The sequence below is a fragment of the Schistocerca nitens genome, chromosome 9 (genome assembly GCF_023898315.1).
Source record: "Schistocerca nitens isolate TAMUIC-IGC-003100 chromosome 9, iqSchNite1.1, whole genome shotgun sequence".
Taxonomy (NCBI): Eukaryota; Metazoa; Arthropoda; class Insecta; order Orthoptera; family Acrididae; genus Schistocerca; species Schistocerca nitens.
This window is the reverse complement of record NC_064622.1, coordinates 157,649,597-157,662,171: the sequence shown is the minus strand read 5'-3', so window position 1 is coordinate 157,662,171 and position 12,575 is coordinate 157,649,597. Positions and strand designations below refer to the sequence as shown.

The 12,575-nt window shown below is 44.3% G+C and overlaps 1 pseudogene; it reads left to right on the top strand.

Annotated features, from left to right (window-relative positions):
- Positions 1-12,189: 12,189 nt before the first annotated feature.
- On the top strand, positions 12,190-12,307 carry LOC126204756 (5S ribosomal RNA; annotated as a pseudogene).
- Positions 12,308-12,575: the final 268 nt, after the last annotated feature.

The following is a 12,575-nucleotide window of genomic DNA, read 5'->3' as shown; positions in this document are numbered from 1 at the left end:
CGCTCAAACGCATGTTGTTGAACCCGGTGTTGCGGCGAAGCAGAACTATGTATTATAATATCTTTGACTCTTTTCAGAATATGTAGTTTTTTTGTATTTGCCTGTGGTAGGGGAGAAGACATGGTTCTACTCTACCTTAGCATTCAATATCATCTATCACCATCTTTATATCAGTTTGGGCACTGTTGATAAACTTCTTCTCTTCTGCTGTCTTCTCCTCAGCAGGGACATGGGCATCGGGGAGAATGTAGTTAAAGAATTTCCCCTTCATTGGCTTATAATACATCCTTAGACTTATGGCTTTATATCCTGTCACTTGTTGTTCTGTACTTGATTATAAATCTTGACTATAAATCCCACATGAAGTATGCGTTCACTACTGTAGCCGCTGTAATAAACAGTACACTTCTGTTTGTGGAACATACTCTGTCCAATCCATCTTACCTCTTGCAAGACCATGATATCCACTTTGTTGTTTCATTATTCCTATCAGGCTTCCGAAGCCTCCAATTCCGTATAATATCTCTACATACATTACATGATGCAATTCTCCTATCCTTTGAAACTTTTCCATGTCTTTCCCTTAGGGTCCATCCGCCTACATTTCCTTGAGCTTTCATAATAACACGTTTTCCAGATATGGGTTATCAGCCCATAGGCAAACCCTATATTTTCCACAAGACCATGTCTTCCCCTCTCGTCTGCCCACTGGGATTGGGTACCCAATCTTTCACAGGGATGCTTAGGTTCCCAGGGTTCACCAACTTGGAGGTAATGGGCGTAATTAAGCAGGACCGGCTAAGAGACCATTACTTGCTTGAAGTCATATTTTACGCATCACTACCCCATCTGAACCGCCCACAAGTTACCGACCCGCAATTTACGCGAATTGCGGAACTTGCCTGCTGGGTGTCATGTTATTTATTTATTAACAACTAGCTGACAAGCCCACCATTGCCCGCGTATTCATTTTGCCGATTTGGTGTTAGAAACGAAAACAAAAAAGAACTTAAAATGGTTAAATGGCTCTAAGCACTATGGGACTTAACATCTGAGGTCATTAGTCCACTAGACTTAGAATTACTTAGACGTAAGTAACCTAAGGACATCACACACATCCATGCCCGAGGCAGGATTCGAACCTGCGACCGTAGCGGTCGCGCGGTTTCAGACTGAAGCGCCTAGAACCGCTCTGCCACAGCGGCCGGCTGAGAAAAAAAAAGAACTGTGTCTATAGTGTAACATCGCTTTCCATGTATTCGTGAAAACACCTTTCAAATTGTGAAACAGTCCTACAAAGAAATGTGCATAATATACAAATGTAAGTACAGTAACGTGGACACACACACACACACACACACACACACACACACACACACACACACACACACACGACCGCTACGGTCGCAGGTTCGAACCCTGCCTCGGGCATGGATGTGTGTGATGTCCTTAGATTAGTTAGGTTTAAGTAGTTCTAAGTTCTAGGGGACTTATGACCACAGCAGTTGAGTCCCATAGTGCTCAGAGCCACACACACACACATATATATATATATATATATATATATATATATATATATATATATATATATATGTGTGTGTGTGTGTGTGTGTGTGTGTGTGTGTGTGTGTGTGTGTGTGTGTGTAAAAGGATTATGTAGCGCTCGTCGCTCTTTTCATAGCTGTACTGAATGAAAGAAATCTTAGAAATACCTACACTGGTAGTCATTAAAATTACAACAGCATGAAGAATACAAAATAAACATCATTTTACATATTATGCGCATAGAGTACATGATTGATTTGTAGATGATTTGTTGGCATTTGTTGTTGGGGTCTTCAGTCCTGAGACTGGTTTGATGCAGCTCTCCATGCTACTCTATCCTGTGCATTTGTTGGCATACAGATTGCTGACCTACCACTTCACAGTGCTTGTTAGACCGGTACTGTGGCCAGCATGTTCTGCAGATCTCTCACCCATTAAAAACACCTGATCATAGGATGCCGAGAGAGTGACAGGCTAGCACTAAGCATTCGGTACGAATAACGTGAGTTCAACTCGATGCTCGTCCGGGTTACAACCAATGCTGCTGCCAGAGCTGGCAGCTCTGTGTACTAAATTTGTTGGCATACAGATTGTGAAATTTAGTACACAGAGCTGCCAGCTCTGGCAGCAGCATTGGTTGTAACCCGGACGAGCATCGAGTTGAACTCACGTTATTCGTACCGAATGCTTAGTGCTAGCCTGTCACTCTCTCGGCATCCTATGATCAGGTGTTTTTAATGGGTGAGAGATCTGCAGAACATGCTGGCCACAGTACCGGTCTAACAAGCACTGTGAAGTGGTAGGTCAGCACGGAACAGATACTATATCGTCTTGCATTATCTTGTTGAAAGATCAGAAAGCTTTTCTGTATCAGGTGCGGAAAGCTTCCCTTTATCAGTCGGTGTATTTGCTTCGAGATGAGTTGTTCTGTTCACAGTCCGACCTGCTTGAACTGTGAGGATTTCTGGTTGTTATCGCCGCCTCAGGAAGAATCCTCACAGTGTAGCAGCTAATCTACAAAAATGTAATACTCTGCACATGAGCGACTTTCTACTAATCGTGAACGGGACCTGACTGACTACTTAGAAGAGGTGAAGTGTCAGACCCTACTATTTCAACCGCACATGACAGGAAAAATTCATAAAAGTCAAGAAATAATTCACTTTCATAAACTAATTACTAATACAGTCATCATGAGTAACGTCGTTAGAACCGCAGTGGAAACCCTAACGTAACAGATCATGCAGCCCGTCCAGTCATACCTGTACTATTTAAACTGCTAAATACCATCCAAAGGCATATAATTGTGGTATCACCGCCAGACACCACACTTGCTAGGTGGTAGCCTTTAAATCGGCCGCGGTCCATTAGTATACGTCGGACCCGTGTGTCGCCACTGTCAGTGATTGCAGACCGAGCGCCACCACACGGCAGGTCTAGAGAGAGACGTCCTGGCACGCCCCAGTTGTACAGCCGACTTTGCTAGGAAAGGTTGACTGACAAATACGCTCTCATTTGCCGAGACGATAGTTAGCATAGCCTTCAGCTACGTCATTTGCTACGACCTAGCAAGGCGCCATTACCAGTTTATATTGAGATTATATATACTTTTGTATCATCAAGAGCGATGTTCTCCAATTATGGATTAAAGTTAAGTATTACAAGATTTCCGTACTTTATTGCAATTCTCAAGACATTGGCCTTTTCCAGACCTCACGCCAGTCTGCGTGTATTTAAACGCGTGCATTTCGGCCTCCTCTAGCAACACGGTGTTGGCTCTTCTGCCAACACAGCAATAATAATAACGCATTTATAGTTTCACGTAAGCAATACTAGAGCACCATCAAATCCTTGACTACCTTGTAAACATTAACCATAATCAAAATTCAGTTAAACAAAATCTCGCCACTGTTCGATCATTACAGGAATGATGACGTCAAAGAAATGTCACTTTATTTTTTTGGTGTTTCCTGTTCGGTTTCAGCGGCGATAATCTTTCTCTCTTGTATCAGTAGCATCGTCGACCGATCGTCGGTTATACGCAGCTAGTGTCCAGGTACTCAAACCCATGGATGTGGCTGACAGCGTTCCCACAGGCATCCCACAACTCTGTAACATATTGCATAACGTTCAGACAAGGAAATTCCCCTTCTTGGAGTCGGCCTCTGTGGCTGAGCGGTTCTAGGCGCTTCAGTCCGGAACCGCGCTGCTGCTACGGTCGCAGGTTCGAATCCTGCCTCGGGCATGGAAGTATGTCATGTCCTTAGGTTACTTAGGTTTAAGTAGTTCTAAGTCTAAGGGGTAATGACCTCGGATGTTGAGCCCCCATAGGGCTTAGAGCCATTTGAATTTGAATCCCTCTCTTGGACCAGGTCCGTATACTCGGCTTCCCATTTGTCAATCTATTCACTATAACGGTACGTGAAACGCAATAACATGTCGGCAACAGATGCACCTTTACAAAGCTAGAAGATGGGGTACAGTCACCTGCCTTAACAGATCTTAAATGTAGTGACTGCTGAATGAAAAGTTCCCTGTTATCCTCAGAGACTCCACACACCATCGCGCACATCATACATGCATGAGAACCTGGTTTTGTCTGAAAAGACGATGTGGTACCTCTCCTCTGTCCATGTAACTCGCAAAATGCTCCTGCCAACAGTCCACAGCACACCAGACGTTGTAACGTTGTTTACTGGATATTTTCTACAAGCAATAAAATCTCCAAACTCAAGGTACCACATGTGGCTGCACGATCCTGCACGAGCGTGCGAACTATATGTCTATCCAATCGGGTGCTAGTACTGTGGCTCCATTTGGATACAGCATGGCGATGTGTGTGGCTCTCTACTGATCCCATCGATTACGTACGGGCATGGTACTTTGGAGCCCTACAACATCAGCAACGATATCTTGAGTGATGAAACGCAGTTGACAGGCAGCGATTCTGCTGCTGTCGAATTCCAATATGTGGTTGTATACGTTTGTGCTTATAGAGGCATAACATGATCCTCTCATAAACAACTTTCAAAGGTGGTTGCTGAAGAGGAGCCCAATGCATAAACTGTCCTTGCGTTGAGAATTTAGGTACCATTACTCCTACCTGCTATATGTGGTTGTGCTAAAAAACAATCATTTACGCACCGAACTATATTTGTTGCAATCTGCCTTCGCGATGTTGTAATTTTAATGCCCAGATGTGTCTCAAGTTTTGTAGCTAACATAACTGTTTGTCAGTGATGATGATGATGATGATGATGATAATGATCATGATCATGATGTTTCAGGTCACAAAAACGTGCAGCTTTTCATCTCCCATGGGGGACTGCAGAGCTCTTTGGAGGCGACCGCTCGAGGTGTTCCGATGATTGGTATGCCAGTTGCTGCCGAGCAGCGCTATAACGTCCAGAGGATCGCCAGCTATGGATACGGCATCAGACTAGATCTGCAGAACATCAGTGTTCAGTCCGTGGAGTGGGCTGTTAATGAAGTTTTAAACAACCCAACGTGAGTCATTGTGTGTTTTGTAAATCGCATGTAATATCTTACGAGAAACAGTCTGTGGCTCACAGACACCTGTTCGTACAAAATAACGGGGAGCATGCTAGCTGACAAAGTAGGGCGATGACTCAGGCCCAGATGGAATCCGCACGTCAGAATAGCAATCATAGGTAAGTTACACCTGACCAGCCGAACGTAATTTAAAGGTAGATTCCACGCTAGTTTTGGTAAATATCCGTCTGGTTCCAATTCCATCTCATAAAACGCGTTACACAAACTATTGAAGTAAGATACACGGAATAAAGTTAACATGGTCGTCGCAGAAATGATGCACACGGCTTACCTGACTCGAGTTGAGATACAACCATGAGGACGAGATCTAACGAAGAAAATAATTAAAAAGTTGAGAAGTTGGGTTAATGTTCTGAAAGGATGTCGGTGATAATATTACCCTGATGACATTACTGGACGAACAATTGCAGTACCTGTTGAAAGTAATGAAAGGTCTACTGGGAAAGAAGACATTGTGAGTAAATCAAAGAAACGCGAGAGTATTAAGGAGTAGCGGCAATGAGGTTAGCAGTGAAATTGACATAAAAGTTAGGGAACACGTAGTAGATGAGACGAAGGAATTCTGAGACCCGGGAAGTGAAATAAAACGCAGTGGATGAAGCAACGAGGAAATAAGAAGCACAGGCAACACTTCCACTAGAATAAAATATATGCCTTAACTTGAGAACGAAATTTCTGGGAATACGCGTGCGGAGGTAAAACACGAACTATGCAAAACAGAAAATGAAGAGAATCGAATTGTTGACGTGTGCCGATACTGAAGGAAGTTGAAAATTAAATGGACCGCTAAGAAAAGAGAAAGATCTAGGCAGAATAGACGAGAAAAGGAAATCACTAACTAGAAGAAGAGGCGGAATGATAGAACATGCTTTACGACACTAAACGATAACTCATATGGTACAAGAGGGGATCATAGAGGGAAAGAGTTGTAGAGAAATCGTGGAAGTTAAATTTGTGGATGTCCATCGTATTGCATGGACGAGGGATTTCAACTGATGATACATATAAAAAAAGTACCACCACACCTATATCTTGAGAATGTCTTTATTGTTTCACAGGACTAGTTTCGGCGGCGCGAGATAACACGGAGACGGAGACAACACGGTGTCGAGTAGAGACTCCTGAGGAAAGCTAGCCCACGTGTACTAGTAACAAGAACTCCACAATAAATGCCCAAAGGAAATCTAACACTCTTTTGGCAATGATGGTGTCTGAGGGTGGCGGTAATGTGCGGCCAGAATCAGTCATGTGAGACAGTAAAGATATTCTCAATATACAGCTGTGGCGGTACTTCTTCTCAACACAATAGAAGTCTTTGGGCATAAGTGCTACTCTGAAATGAAGAGATTGCCATAGGAGAAGAAATCTCGCTAGGACGTAAAGAATGAAACCCCAAAAAAGAGCCGGCCGAAGTGGCCGTGCGGTTAAAGGCGCTGCAGCCTGGAACCGCGAGACCGCTCCGGTCGCAGGTTCGAATCCTGCCTCGGGCATGGCTGTTTGTGATGTCCTTAGGTTAGTTAGGTTTAACTAGTTCTAAGTTCTAGGGGACTAATGACCTCAGCAGTTGAGTCCCATAGTGCTCAGAACCCTTTGAACCATTTGAACCACCCAAAAAAGATAGGTATTCTGCAAAATGGCTCTGAGCACTATGGGACTCAACTGCTGTGGTCATTAGTCCCCTAGAACTTAGAACTACTTAAACCTAACTAACCTAAGGACATCACAAACATCCATGCCCGAGGCAGGATTCGAACCTGCGACTGTAGCAGTCGCACGGTTCCGGACTGCGCGCCTAGAACCGCGAGACCACCGCGGCCGGCAGGTATTCTGCAACGAACTTAATTTAATACGTAATCGCTAAATCTTGAAATAGAGGACCCCAGCACAGGTGAATCCATAACCACCGAATGATTCCTAGGGAAGACTCTGCTATTGTTATCCTCCTTATATACCAGTGATATGGAGCGAGATGGATCAGTGTTTAAATTAGGTGCAATCTCCGATTTACTAAACTGATCTATATTTTTCCAAGGTTTTCCAAAATCCCGTCAGGATTGGTTCCTTCCATGCCACTTTCCATTATCTTCCAAATTGGACCGGGTCATTTCCTCTCTCGACAATGGTACCACTTTCCTGTGCGCTGAATAGTAAAACTGTTTACCGACTATTTAGTAAGACGAGGGGCTACTATAAAGTTCGTACTATCACCACCTCGCGTAATTCCTCGTGGTCGTTCTGGAACTGCGTTGGCTCTTTGTATGAGGAAAGAGCAGGTGTGTCTGTTTCCAAGTTGGTGGAGCAGGGAAGATGAAAAAAATTTTATGCATGAGTGCCAGTTGCGAATACTGGGCATGTATGTGGTGATAAATAAACGACATAGGACAGCTTTTGTGGGGAATCATGTTTGGCAACCTCTTGCTATCTCTTCAGGACACCATAGTATTTAGTACTTCTTTTCTTCTCTTTGGGATTGGTGAGGAGGGGGCGGTGATCATCAGTCTTCTGACTGGTTTGTCACGGACCATCGGGAATTCCTTTTAATCTGAGAGTAGAACTAGCATCCAACATCCTCTTGTTGGATATAAGCCAATTCTGACTTTTCTTACAGCTGTTAGCCTCTACAACTCCCTGAAGTACCTTGTCAATGTTTTCTGCATGCTCCTCTCCTCACCGGTTCTGCGAAGTACTTCCTCGTTCCAGACCAGTATACACAATTTTCAACATCAGTTTATAGCATCACATATCAAAGCTTAAATTTTATAGTTTTCAAAGTCTGGCAGTGACTGTCAAACAACGCTGTATCTCAGATTCACATTCTCGGAAATTTCTCCTTAAATTAAGAGCGGTTTTTGATTCCAACAAACTTCTTGAGGCGACGAATACCTTGTTGGCCTAGTTTTTATGTCCTCTTTGCTTCTTCCGTCACCGAGCGAGGTGGCACAGTGGGTATCACACTGGACTCGCATTCGCCAGGACGATGGTTGAAACCTGCTTCTGGCCATCCTGATTTAATTTTTCCGTTATTTCCCTAAATCACTTCAGGCAAAGACCAGGATGGTTTCTTAGAAAGGGCACAGCCAACTTACTTCCCCATCCTTCCCTAATCCGATGGGACCGATGACCTCGCTGTATGGTCCCCTCCCCCGAATCAACCAACCAACCTACTTCTGTCATTTGTTATTTAGCTTTCAAGGTAGCAGAATTCTTTAACTTTGTCTACGCTGTGATTCACAAATTTGGTGTTACGTTTATCGCCAGTCTCATTTTTGCAACTTCCCATTACATTCGCCTATCTTTTGTTTAGATTAAGTCTATAGTGTTTGCTCGTTTTGTATTGTTCATTCCACTCAAAAATGATCTGCAATTCCTAACTTTCATTGAGAGCAGCAGTATCATCAATGAATCTTATCATTGACATCCTGACAACTCGAATTTTAATGTCACTCTTTTTCAAAAAAATGTTCATATGGGTGAGAAAACTTATGGGACTTAACTGCTAAAGTCATCAGTCCCTAAGCTTACACACTACTTAACCTAAATTATCCTAAGGACAAACACACACACCCACGCCTGAGGGAGGACTCGAACCTCCGCCGGGACCAGCCGCACAGTCCATGACTGCAGCGCCTCAGACCGCTCGGCTAATCCCGCGCAGCGCTCTTTTCCAATGAACAGATTAAGTAGTAGCAGCGAAAGACTACGTTCTTGTCTTATCGCTTTCTAATCCAAGTTCTTCGTTCTTGGTCTTCTTTTCTTATTTTCTCCTCTTGGTTCTCGTGCGTATGGTATACTACACGTCTTTTACTTATTTACACTTGTTTTCCTAAGAATTTCGAGCATTTTGCACCATTTTATAGTGTCTAACGCTTTTTTGTAAATAGGCAAACGCTTTGAATATGTCTCGATTTTTCTTGTTATTTACTTCCATTATCAAGCCCGTCGGAACTATCTCTCTGCTGCCTTTATCTCTCCCAAAGTCAAAGTGATCGTTACATAATAAATCCTAAATTTTATTTTCTGTTCATTTGTATATTATTTTTGTCAGAAATTTGCTTGCTTAAGTGTTAAGCGGATTGTACGTGATTTCTCATAGATTATACACACAACCTGAACGGCCGTTTGGCTGCCATTTCTGCCAATGATTTCGAAACTGCGAAGTGTTATGTATGCCCTCCGCTTTATTTGATCGAAAATCATTCAGAGTTCATTTAAACTCTGACTCTAATTCTGCATGCCCTATGTATTCCACATTGTCTGCCATTCCTTCTTCTAGCACTTCATCAGACAGTTCCTACGACTCGATAATTGTCTAGTATACGCAGGCGTCATTTGGCAACAGAGCACCACAGATACTCCAAAATTTCTTTCAGATACTCCAAAATGTTTTTCAAAATTACCATCCACAATTACGTTTGTGCTCTTCGTTCTCCTCTTCTCTGGCACATACAAACACACAAACACAGCCGGCCGCGGTGGCCGAGCGGCTCTAGGCTCTTCAGTCCGGAACCGCACGACTGCTACGGTCACAGGTTCGAATCCTGCCTCGGGCATGGATGTGTGTGATTTCCATAGGTTAGTTAGGTTAAAGTGGTTCTACGTTCTAGGGGACTGATGACCTCAGATGTTAAATCCCATAGTTCTCAGAGCCTATCTGAACACAAACAGACACACACATACACTTAAGGAACTGGTATAGCCATGTGTCTTCAAAGACAGAGATATGTAAACATGCAATACGGGACTGTGGTCGGCAACGCCTATATAAGGCAACAAGTGTCTGGCGCAGTTGTTAGATCGGTTACTGCTGCTACAATGGTAGGTCATCAAGATATAAATGAGTTTGATCGTGGTGTTATTGTCGGTGCACGAGCGATGGGATACAGCCCCTCTGAGGTAGCGATGAAGTGGGGATTTTCGTGTACGATCAGTTCACGAGTGTATCGTGAATATCAGGAATCCCGTAAAACATCAAATCTTCGACATCGCTGCGGCCGGAAAAGATCTTGCACGAACGGAACCGACGGCGACTCAAAATAATCGTTCAACGAGACAGAAGTGCAGCCCTTTCGCAAACTGCTGCAGATTTCAATTCTGGGCCATCAACGTGTTTCAGCGTGCGAGTCATTCTACGAAACATCATCGATATCGGCTTTCGGAGCCGAATGCCCATGCGTGTACCCTTAATGACGGCACGACGTAAAGCCTCGCCTGGACCTGTCAGCATGAACATTGGACTATTGATGACCGGACACATGTTGCCTGGTCGGACGAGTCTCGTTTCAAATTGTGTCTAGCGGATGGACGTGTACGGGTATGGAGACAACCTCATGAATCCATGGACCAATCATCTCAGCGGGGAACTGTTCAAGATAGTGGAGCTCTGTAACGGTGTGTGGCGTGTGCAGTTGGGGTAATATGGGACTCCTGATACTACGTCTAGATACAACTCTGACAGGTGACACGTACGTATCACCTGCATCCATTCATGTCCATGGTGCATTCCGACAGAAAATTCCAGCAGGGCAATGCAACCCCCCATACGTGCAGAACTGCTACAGAGTGGTTCCAAGAGTGCTCTTATGAGTTTAAACACTTCCGATGGCCACCAAACTCCCCAGACATGAGCATTATTCAGCATATCTGAGATACCTTGGAAAATGATGTTTAGAAGAGATCTCCGTCCCTCGTACTTTTACGGATTTATGGACAGTCCGGCAGGATTCATGGTATCAGTTCCCTCCAGCACTACTTCAGACATTAGTCGAGTCCATACAACGTCGTGTTGTGGCACTTCTGCGTGCTCGCGGGGACACTATACGATGTCAGACAGGTGTAGCAGTTTCTTTGCCACTTCAGTGTACTTTTCACCGGTGATTCTGTTTCCATTGCTTGCTCTGCTGCCTCGTCTCGGGCTCCGAACCCTACAATCAATATTTATCCATATCCAGAAAGAATTATCATTGTGCAGCGGAGTGTGCGATGATTTGGAACTTCCTGGCAGATTAAACCGTGCGCTTTTTTTCCAGGAGTGACAGTCCCACAATGCATACAGCAGTAATGTGAAGTTTGGAAGGTAGGGGATGGAGTACTGGTGGAAGTGATGTATGGAGGTCGGCTCATAAGTAGTGTTGGGATAACTCAATCAGTAGAGCACTTGCTCAAGAAAGGCAAACGTCTCAGGTTCGAGTCCGAGTGCAGCACATACATTTCATCTGCCAGGAAGCTTGATTTATCCATGTTCATATATTCGATGGTGAAGTCCAGGTCGGCAAAGCAGACGAATTTTGGTCCACATTACAATCCGCCCCCTTCTCTTTTCTGTTCAGAGGTAAGCAAGCGTAATCCTACTCTGCATGAGCTCGTGGCCGTCATTGAAGGCAAAATCTTTCAAGTTGATGGGCTATGTCATTTTCCTCTTCAGACATCTCCGAAACTCGAGCTTTCTACTACTGTGCATGAACTACAGTTCAGCCACCTGGGAAAACTTGAAGACTTCTGAAGTAGACCCCTGCAAATAGCAAATAGTGTAGAGCATGTATCGCTTGCCTCGACCACCGAACCTAACATTAGCAGTGGCTATTTGGAATGCACGCGGGAGTCCTTCATCCCTAGAGCCTTTCCGCCCTCAGTGTAACGTTGCGACGGATATTGAATTCAGTTCTAATGGAGCTCATACAGAACGTCGAGGGCATCACATTAGGTGGCTGTAGTTAAAGTGAAGCTACTCAGGGAGGTTCTGTGTAATTACCATCTGGCAGCGAACCTTGTTAGATATGCTAACACTTTAATGCGGAACCGATTTATACTGGAAAAAAATTCTAATTTTAATCGCCAGGCGTAAATATGGCGGTGTACGGTATCTCGTCGTCGTCCTTGGTGCACATAGTGAACAAACTGTGTAAGCAGCAGTTAATAATGAAATCATTATTATTCCTCTCCCACTTGCTTGACCTTTCTTGCTCGTGTCCCGTTCCTAATCCATTAAAATGGAAATATTACTATACTACAGTTTGGAACACTACCATCAGTTGTAATTTCACGATCAATTTATTGTCAACTAGCTTCGATGATGTCAACGGCCTTGCCGCAGTGGTAACACCGGTTCCCATCAGATCACCGAAGTTAAGCGCTGTTGGGCTGGGCTAGCAGTTGGATGGGTGACCATCCGGTCTGCCGAGCGCTGTTGGCAAGCAGGATGCACTCAGCCCTTGTGAAGCAAACTGAGAAGCTACTTCATTGAGAAGTAGCGGTTCCGGTCTCGTAAACTGACATACTGCTGGGAGAGCGGTGTGCTGCCCACATGCCCCTCCATATCCGCACCCAGTGACGCCTGTGGGCTGAGGATGATACGGCAGCCGGTCAGTACCGTTGGGCCTCCATGGCCTGTTCGGACGGAGAGCTTCGTCGATACACTTCGTCATCTACAGGTTCTCTAGATACATAGTGACCAAATTTTC